At 37.0% G+C, this 9426-nt stretch overlaps 2 long non-coding RNA genes across 2 annotated transcripts; both read right to left on the bottom strand.

Moving 5' to 3' along the window:
• Positions 1-1116: 1116 nt before the first annotated feature.
• On the bottom strand, positions 1117-4028 carry LOC125245390. The gene is made up of 3 exons (XR_007179515.1): positions 3773-4028; positions 3071-3165; positions 1117-2912 (listed from the first exon to the last, which is right to left on the bottom strand). It is a non-coding gene; the product is annotated as an uncharacterized LOC125245390 (long non-coding RNA).
• A 1642-nt stretch (positions 4029-5670) lies between these two features.
• LOC125245391 lies at positions 5671-6517 on the bottom strand. Its single transcript, XR_007179516.1, has 2 exons — positions 6069-6517; positions 5671-5908 (listed from the first exon to the last, which is right to left on the bottom strand). It is a non-coding gene; the product is annotated as an uncharacterized LOC125245391 (long non-coding RNA).
• Positions 6518-9426: the final 2909 nt, after the last annotated feature.

Raw genomic sequence — 9426 nt, 5'->3', positions numbered from 1 at the left:
TAGCAATAGAGGGATTTGAACTCAGGTCTCCATGATTAACACACAATGTTTTATCACCTGAGCCACTGAACCTGGTTGGTCATTTATCTTTGAAATTAAGCTATAACATTGATTATATCAAGAACTTAAAGTTAAGCAAAGGCAGAATCTGAACCAGGGCACCATGTATATAATCCACAAGCTTTTATGGCTTAAGTCACTGAGCTTCATTTGGTCAGTTTGCTTTTGGAAATTTTAACATTTTCTGTCTTCAACATGGACAGTGTTGCCAATTTAGCAATTTTGTCATTAGAGTTAGTGACTTCCCCGCCCCTTTTGACACTTTTTTCAAAAGTTTAAGGGCAAATCTAGCAACTTCTTGGACAAACCTTATCTAGATTCTTATTTTGCCCACTGATTTATCTTCATATTTATATAAATCAATGATGATCTATATCATCATTGTCATTACGACATCATGTACTGACATTTAGCTACCAGTTTTAGCTACTTTTAATTGAAAGCATTTGGTAACACCGAACATTGACAAATTAAAAGAGAGTAAAATAGTAACCTAAAATCTGATCAATTAAAACCCAAGACAAAACACACTGCTTGAAGCAAGTCACAGGTAGTTCAAAGGAACACTGTTTCTCCACAAGGGTAACACTAAACCCACTAGACCCACATAATCAACACTAAACAGAACTTTAACCCATATTAACTACAAATAACTATATCCATCTTTCAAAAACATCAACCCATATTAACTACAAATAAATATATACGTTTCATAAACATCTCAAATAGACAGCTAATTAAATATTCGTCTGCCACAGCCAATCAGCACTCACATTACCACATAATACACAGCACAGTCTATGATTCCTTTGAGTTTGAATAAACCATAGCATCAAATATATTTCCTTTGAGTTTGAGGATAAGGAAGATCCTTGCAAATGCAGTAATGGACACACCAGGGTTATGTGGATCATCCCTCTGGAGGCACAAATGTTTAATGACATGAAAGGTCTTCCTGCTCCTTGAGGTCCACCTTCCTGAGTTTAGCTCCAACCTTTTCAGAAAACACATTTGATGTCAGTATCTGTGTCTCTTTTCGAAGGCTGCACCCTCTGGAGGTCGCATTTGTCCGCTGCATGCATTGTAGTGTCAAGCTAACCTACCTAAATGTGTTCTGGTCAAGTCAACTTTGTGGCCAGACATACGTGAGAAAGTTAATTCTCATATTTTTGAAAACTAATGATTTTCCCAGGATCTGAGTCAGATCAGCTCTCATCTGATGGGTAAGACAGATCTGCTGAAAGGCACTGGCCTCAAGCATAAACAAAATACGCATGACAAAAGATCCGTTTGTCTGTGTCAGGTTCATTTGTTTTTGTCTTTAAGTGATGTTTATCGTTCACAGTTAAACCAATTATGTATCTGCTAAAACATTTAATGGTGTTTTTACTCATTAATATAACAGGCACACACATGAGATCAGATCAGTGTCAGCGCCGCCTTGTGGACGATAAGTGTACCTGCATTCATATATGAAGAAAAGAAATAAAGCAGGACTGTCTGTCCAATCCTGCTCCTGGTGATCCACTTTCCTGAGTTTAGCTCCAACCTCATTACAAACACCTGAAGCAGCTAATCAAGGTCTTCAGCTTTACTAGAAACTTCCAGGCAGGTGTGATGATCTCTGTGTTTCTAATTCATATCAAATCTATTTACCTGAATAAATAAATGCTGTTTACTAGTCATGTGTGTGTTTCAGTTTGAGTTTGACATGTAAAGAATGAATAAAGATCTTAATGAAAATTCCCATGAGTGTGTGTACATTATATTTACATACAGTCACTCATTTCACTCAGATAATGTGGTGGAAATTATGAAGTGATTCATGTTCTTGAGCCAGTAAAATCTGACAAAGCCAAGAACACAAATACACCATCTGCATTACACATAAAAAAAGTGCTAAAGGTAATTAAATCTATGAATAACTTCTCATGATTGTCACAGGCTCAGTGGCTCAGTGGACGATTAACTGCTGATTGTATGAGAACGACCTGAGATCAAATCCCACTATTGCTTATGTGAAATTGTTGGCATTATTTCCAACAAAATGGCCCAAACACCAGCACTCAGTGTGAAAGTCACAGTGGCACAAGTGGCTAAACACATGTTCTCTGGTGACGAGACTGTGACGGAGGTTTGGGTTCAAACCCCACTATTGCCTATATTAAATTGTTGGCATTATATCCAACAAAGAGGCCCAAACGCCAACGCTCAGTGTGAAACTCACAGTGGCTAAACACGTTCTCTGGTGGTGAGACTGTGACAGAGGCTTGGGTTCAAATCCCACTATTACTATCATTAAATTGTTGGCATTAGTTCCAATAAAGTGGGCCAAATGCCAGAATTCAGAGTGAAAGTCACAGTGGCGCAAGTGGCTAAACACACGTTCTCTGGTGATGAGACCGCGATGGAGACTTGGGTTCAAATCCCACTACTGCTAACATTAAATTGTTGGCATTATTTCCAACAAAATGGCCCAAACACCAGCACTCAGTGTGAAAGTCACAGTGGTGTGAGTGACTAAACACACGTTCTCTGGTGGTGAGACTGCGATGGAGGCTTGGGTTCAAATCCCACCTCAATCAGGACAAACACACACCAGAGAACTTGAACTAGTTTATTGTAAATCACAGGTCAGGAAACAGTGAAATATAAGTTCCTGCACATGTTCAGACATGAGATCTGTGGCTCACAGGTTAAGAGCGCTGCCTCAGGGGTTCAGAGGTTGCTGGTTCAATCCCAGCCAGATCTCAGCGATATGAGTGAATGGTGTGAGCGTGAAGGGGCGGGGATGAGTCGGGTCCCCCCCCCGAGCCCCGGTAAGATGTCCAGCAGGGGTTATACTTTTCTGTCTGAAAAAGAAAATTAGCTGTATAAAAATTTTCATCCCCCATCCCTTCCCCACCTACTTAGATTACCATCATTTGCTTTTCAAAGGGATGACCCCTCAAAAAGAAAATGATAGTAACCTACACATTTACAAGCCAAAAACACACATTACAAGCCTTACCTGTCCATCAGCAGAAGTCCATCATTACAGTCAATGTCTGTCCACACTTCCTACAGCTCTGCTTCTGATGACTGGGTGTCCAAACATCCCTTATTCTGTAGAGAAACACATAATAAACACACACATTACTCCATACTGCATATCTAAAACATCAGATTTTAAAGTCGAAATAATAGCTCATAAATCTAAGATTAAAATACTGCCAGTTAAACAAGTATAAAATATTGAACACTGCAGCTCTACTAAAGCATGAAGCAGCAGAACATCAGAGCTTCACACTCCAACTGACTCTAATAACAAACATCAATCCAGTAGATTATTCTTCAGTAAGACTACAACAGCAATGATAAAAACACAATTCCTTATTATTCTGCCTTATAATATGAATATCAGATGGCGATTCATTCAAAGATTATAAAGGAAACGCAACAACTACAATTCATCTGTTCTTCTGAAGGTGTGAGTGTGAGTTCAGTGAGAGAACAGCATGTAAACAAACTGAGAAACTTTCACAGAAGACGCGACTGCCTTCATATAATAACAAGCAGCATTTAAACAACAAGATTGAGTTTAAAGACACTGAGAAAATGAACCTGACAAGCCCTGCTGTGACATCAACAGAACCATGTTTCAGTACAAACACAATCAAACTAAACAAGGATCATTACTAGAGAAATTCAGTTTATGTGTAAAGTTACTTACCGAGGAGTTAATGACACTCGATTCCCGCATTTTATCGCGCTGTGAGTCGGTTTATTTGCTGGAATATGTGCAGTTGTGTGATAATAGCTGTCATCTGCACGTGTCGTAGCGACTGTCATCAAGCGTCGTTGTTGTCAAGGACCCAAAGGTGTCGCGCTGACAGTGAAACACGCTCGCGCCCCCTAGTGGAGCGGATGGTAAACTGCGCTCGAGTTTCTGTCACTGATTTCAGTGCTGTAGTGTCAAGCTAGTGTTCTGGGCGAGTGAATTTGTGGTCTGGGTGAGAGAGCTGAAGTTTAATTTTCATATATTTGAAAACTAATCAATGTTTTGTCAGGATCTGAGTCAGATCAGCTCTCATCTGATGGGGTAAGACAGATAAAATGATCTGCTGAAAGTCACAGGCCTCGAGCGTAAACACAACACACGAGACGAAAGAGCTGAGATTCATTTAGTTTGTATTTGTGTCAAATATATTTGTTTTTATCTGTTTTAAGTGATATTTATCACGTTTGTTCACAGTTAATGATATAACGACTAAACATTTAATGTTTAAAAGCAGTGTTTTACTCATTAATATAACAGGCACGTACATTTCAAAGTTTCAGATCAGTGTTTCAGCGCCGTCTTGTGGACAATAAGTGCATCTGCATGAACCACAGCAGTATGAGAGAATGAACAGAAAACTATAGCATGAACTTATTAAATCTAACTTACTGAAAGAAACATATAGCCATCGGACTATGCTAAATATTCTGGCTTTCTTATTTATTTCTTTATTTCTTTATTTAATTAAATGACAAATATCCATAGAAACGCATGATTTCCTGAAAATACAAGTGTCCTCTGAGATCAGAGTGTCTCCCCCTTGTGGACGATAAGTATATCTGCATTCATATATGAAGAAAAGAAATAAAGCAGGACTGTCTGTCTAATCCTGTTCCTGGTGATCCACTTTCCTGAGTTTAGCTCCAACCTCATTACAAACACCTGCAGCAGCTAATCAAGGTCTTCAGCTTTACTAGAAACTTCCAGGCAGGTGTGATGATCTCTGTGTTTCTAATTCATATCAAATCTATTTACCTGAATAAATAAATGCTGTTTACTAGTCATGTGTGTGTTTCAGTTTGAGTTTGACATGTAAAGAATGAATAAAGATCTTAATGAAAATTCCCATGAGTGTGTGTACATTATATTTACATACAGTCACTCATTTCACTCAGATAATGTGGTGGAAATTATGAAGTGATTCATGTTCTTGAGCCAGTAAAATCTGACAAAGCCAAGAACACAAATACACCATCTGCATTACACATAAAAAAGTGCTAATGATAATTAAATCCATGAATAACTTCTCATGATCGTCACAGGCTCAGTGGCTCAGTGGACGATTAACTGCTGATTGTATGAGAACGTCCTGAGATCAAATCCCACTATTGCTTATGTGAAATTGTTGACATTATTTCCAACAAAATGGCCCAAATGCCAGAGCTCAGTGTGAAAGTCACAGTGGCACAAGTGGCTAAACACACGTTCTCTGGTGGTGAGACTGTGACGGAGGCTTGGGTTCAAACCCCACTATTGCCTATATTAAATTGTTGGCATTATATCCAACAAAATGGCCCAAATGCCAGAGCTCAATGTGAAACTCACAGTGGCACAAGTGGCTAAACACACGTTCTCTGGTGGTGAGACTGTGACGGAGGCTTGGGTTCAAATCCTACTATTGCTATCATTAAATTGTTGGCATTAGTTCCAATAAAGTGGGCCAAACACCTGCATTCAGTGTGAAAGTCACAGTGGTGTGAGTGACTAAACACACGTTCTCTGGTGGTGAGACTGTAATGGAGGCTTGGGTTCAAATCCCACCTCAATCAGGACAAATACACACCAGAGAACTTGAAGTAGTTTATTGTAAATCACAGGTCAGGAAACAGTGAAATATAAGTTCCTGCACATGTTCAGACATGAGATCTGTGGCTCACAGGTTAAGAGCGCTGCCTCACGGGTTCAGAGGTTGCTGGTTCGATCCCAGCCAGATCTCAGCGATATGAGTGAGTGTGAAGGGGCGGGGATGAGTCGGGTCCCCCCCCCCGAGCCCCGGTACGATGTCCGACAGGGGTTATACTTTTCTGTCTGAAAAAGAAAAAATTAGCTGTATAAAAATTTTCATCCCCCGTCCCTTCCCCACCTACTTAGGTTACCATCATTTGCTTTTCAAAGGGACCACCCCTCAAAAAGAAAATTATAGTAACCTACACATTTACAAGCCAAAAACACACATTACAAGCCTTACCTGTCCATCAGCAGAAGTCCATCATTACAGTCAATGTCTGTCCACACTTCCTACAGCTCTGCTTCTGATGACTGGGTGTCCAAACATCCCTTATTCTGTAGGATACAGACACACACATTACTTCATATTGTATACCAAAAATGTCAGAATATAAAAGCTAGTTTAAATAATAATATTTATGCTGCCTTCACATGCTATCAAAAATTTCCTACTTCCCATTTCTCATGTCGTGATTACAAGCTTGTCGCATTCAAGTGCTTTGCTGTCAGAAAGAACAGGAGTCATGGAGGACAAATATTCTTGCCTATTTTTTGGCAACCATATAAACATTCACCGCACTATCTAGGAATTTCAGTCAAATATAGGCTGTTTTTGCTGTGTATAAAACATACAATATGCTTCAAATGACTATTCATATATGTAAATATGCACTACTTTAACAGCAAGACAAGGAGATGTGGCTGTTACGGAAAAAACTAATAAAGACTATCAGTCACAGCAGCAATCGTTCACCCCTCCATCATGTTTAACGTTTATGGCTCGTCCAACTCAGCAACTTGGGTATCAAAATTATCTCTGAGCTTCCCAGTGGTAAATACTCATGTCCAATTTTTAACTAGGAAACTCATATTAATACATGTAAGTTGACAAATATGCTATAGAGCTGGATAATCAGGATGAACTTGATCTAATGATCATGTGCACTACAAAGATAAATGAGTGACTGACATTGAATAAACACATTACACATAGAAAAAATATTTCTAAAGCTGTACAATGTAAAAACATTATTACTAAATATATTATCATTCAGTGTCAATGAATCCATGCTATTGAAGTTGAGGTTATGGCCTCTGTGTTTCTGTCTCTTGATACTGGGCAAAAACAAACTGGACAGGAATACAACTACAGATCAGTCTTTCTGCACAGGGTTACCTGGAACAGTAACTTGTAAAGTACACACATTTAATGTAGACAAGAAAAGATCATAGGATCACTCACCTGCTGCTGGTTCATATTCCAGGTGTCACTAGAGAGCAGCGTCACAATGAAGAGAGTCTGCAGAACAGAAAACTGAGAAGTTCATTATCGGTGATAATAGACACTGTATATCTCACAGATCAGGGTTGCCAACTCTCACATATTTGGTCTCGCACTCTCACGCCACCCAACTAAATTTCACACCAAATAACAAGACAGCGTGAAATAATTCAATAAATCTTGAGTGTAGGATTTTCCCATCACTGGACGTAATTGGTCTAAAACAGATATTCTTGCAAGATTCTGCATCAATCAAATGTGTTATTTATTTTCAATAGCTAGCTGTCTACAGTGCCGGATGGAGAATATGAAGAAACGGGTATATGTGTTCCCAATCTGGGGCACAAAATTAAAAACCTGCCAAAGCATACTCAACTATATTGCAAAAGGTTCATTACTTTAAGCTTTTCAATACGGTGTGGCCATCTAGTGGTCATAAGTGTATAGCCCACTTTTTTCACTGATAGTTCTGCAGCTGATTGTTTATTTAATTTTATATTATTTTAAAGAAATAATAGACACTGTCAAAGTGATTTTATTGTCAGTGCACAGGCACAAATTTAATGAATCTGTGATCTGTCATTTTTAACTATGCCTATAACTTTATTTCATAAGTTAATGATGTTATTTATATAGATTTTCTTTTCTTTATGAAGAATTTCTTTATTGTTAAGCACTTTGGTCAATGCTCTGTTGTTTTAGTAGTGATTTATAAATAAATTAACTGAACTGAAGCTTCATATATCATGTACTAGAGCTGCACGATTCTGGATTAGGGCTGCAACAAACGATTATTTTGAGAATCGATTAATCGAATGGTTATTAGAACGATTAATCGACCTGATTATTACACTGGTTAAGCAGTATGCTTTGTTTGATTATTCCACTTTAGCAATTAGTTAAAATATTGAGCTATACTTTAATAAATAAAACAAGAAACTCACTTCAGCTTTTGAAAGTGTTTTTAATGAATTTTGAGCCAACTGAATAAACCTTCATGTTTCCTTTCCTCCACAGCAGTCATCAACTACATATGAGACTGCAACACTTGGACTGTTGATTACGGAAGAGGATTAGGGCCAAGCAATAATAAAAAACTAAAACCATCTCGAGATTAAAGTTGTTCAATTTCGAGAAAAAACTAGTTAAATTTCGAGAAAAAAGTCGAAATAAAATGTTGAGAATAAACTCATTAAATTATGAGAAAAAAGTCATTAAATTATGAGAACAAATTCGTTAAATTATGAGAAAAAAGTCGTTAAATTTCGAGAAAAAAGTCGAAATAAAATGTTGAGAATAAACTCATTAAATTATGAGAAAAAAGTCGTTAAATTATGAGAACAAATTCGTTAAATTATGAGAAAAAAGCTGTTAAATTTCGAGAAAAAAGTCGAGATAAAATGTTGAGAATAAACTCATTAAATTACGAGAAAAAAATCGTTAAATTTCGAGAAAAAAGTCGAGATAAAATGTTGAGAATAAACTCATTAAATTATGAGAAAAAAGTCGTTAAATTATGAGAACAAATTCGTTAAATTATGAGAAAAAAGTCGTTACATTTCGAGAAAAAAGTCGAGATAAAATGTTGAGAATAAACATTAAATTACGAGAAAAAAATCGTTAAATTTCGAGAAAAAAGTCAAGATAAAATGTTGAGAATAAACTCATTAAATTATGAGAAAAAAGTTGTTAAATTATGAGAACAAATTCGTAATTTAATGAGTTTATTCTCAACATTTTATTTCGACTTTTTTCTTGAAATTTATTGAGTTTTTTTCTCGAAATTGAACAACTTTAATCTCGAGATGGTTTTATTTTTTTTTATTATTGCTTGGCCCTAATCCTCTTCCGTAATCAACAGTCCAAGTGTTACAATGTGTTTTTATATAATCTGAGAATTGTAATAACTTTTTAATAAGAGTAAAAATATGAATATGTAATAGTTCCTCTCTAAATTCTCTCTTTCTTCTATTTTAGAGTTTATAGTCATTGAAAGGCTTTCCTGAGGTAAATGTAACATTTGCAAGCTGTTTAATTGACGTCTTTCTGCGGTTGACTCACTCTGATTAAGTGATAACATTAGAGATGGCTTAATTTCAGTAAGTTGTACTGTATCTTTCAACATACTTTTTGATGTTCATTCATGTTTATTTCGTGCTGTAATAGCAAAAAAAGAGGAAGAGATAACAGGTTCACGTGCCGCTTGACTTGAGGCGCTACAGCGATCTGTCACATTAAAGAGAGCCAAAACCACATGTACGTTATTGTTTGAATCCTGTAGTAAAATTGACAGAATTTAAAAGCTGAGACTTTGTTT

This window comes from Megalobrama amblycephala, linkage group LG14 (assembly GCF_018812025.1).
Source record: "Megalobrama amblycephala isolate DHTTF-2021 linkage group LG14, ASM1881202v1, whole genome shotgun sequence".
Classification (NCBI taxonomy): domain Eukaryota; kingdom Metazoa; phylum Chordata; class Actinopteri; order Cypriniformes; family Xenocyprididae; genus Megalobrama; species Megalobrama amblycephala.
Note: the sequence above shows the minus strand (reverse complement) of the source record. Positions and strands in the feature narration are given on the sequence as shown.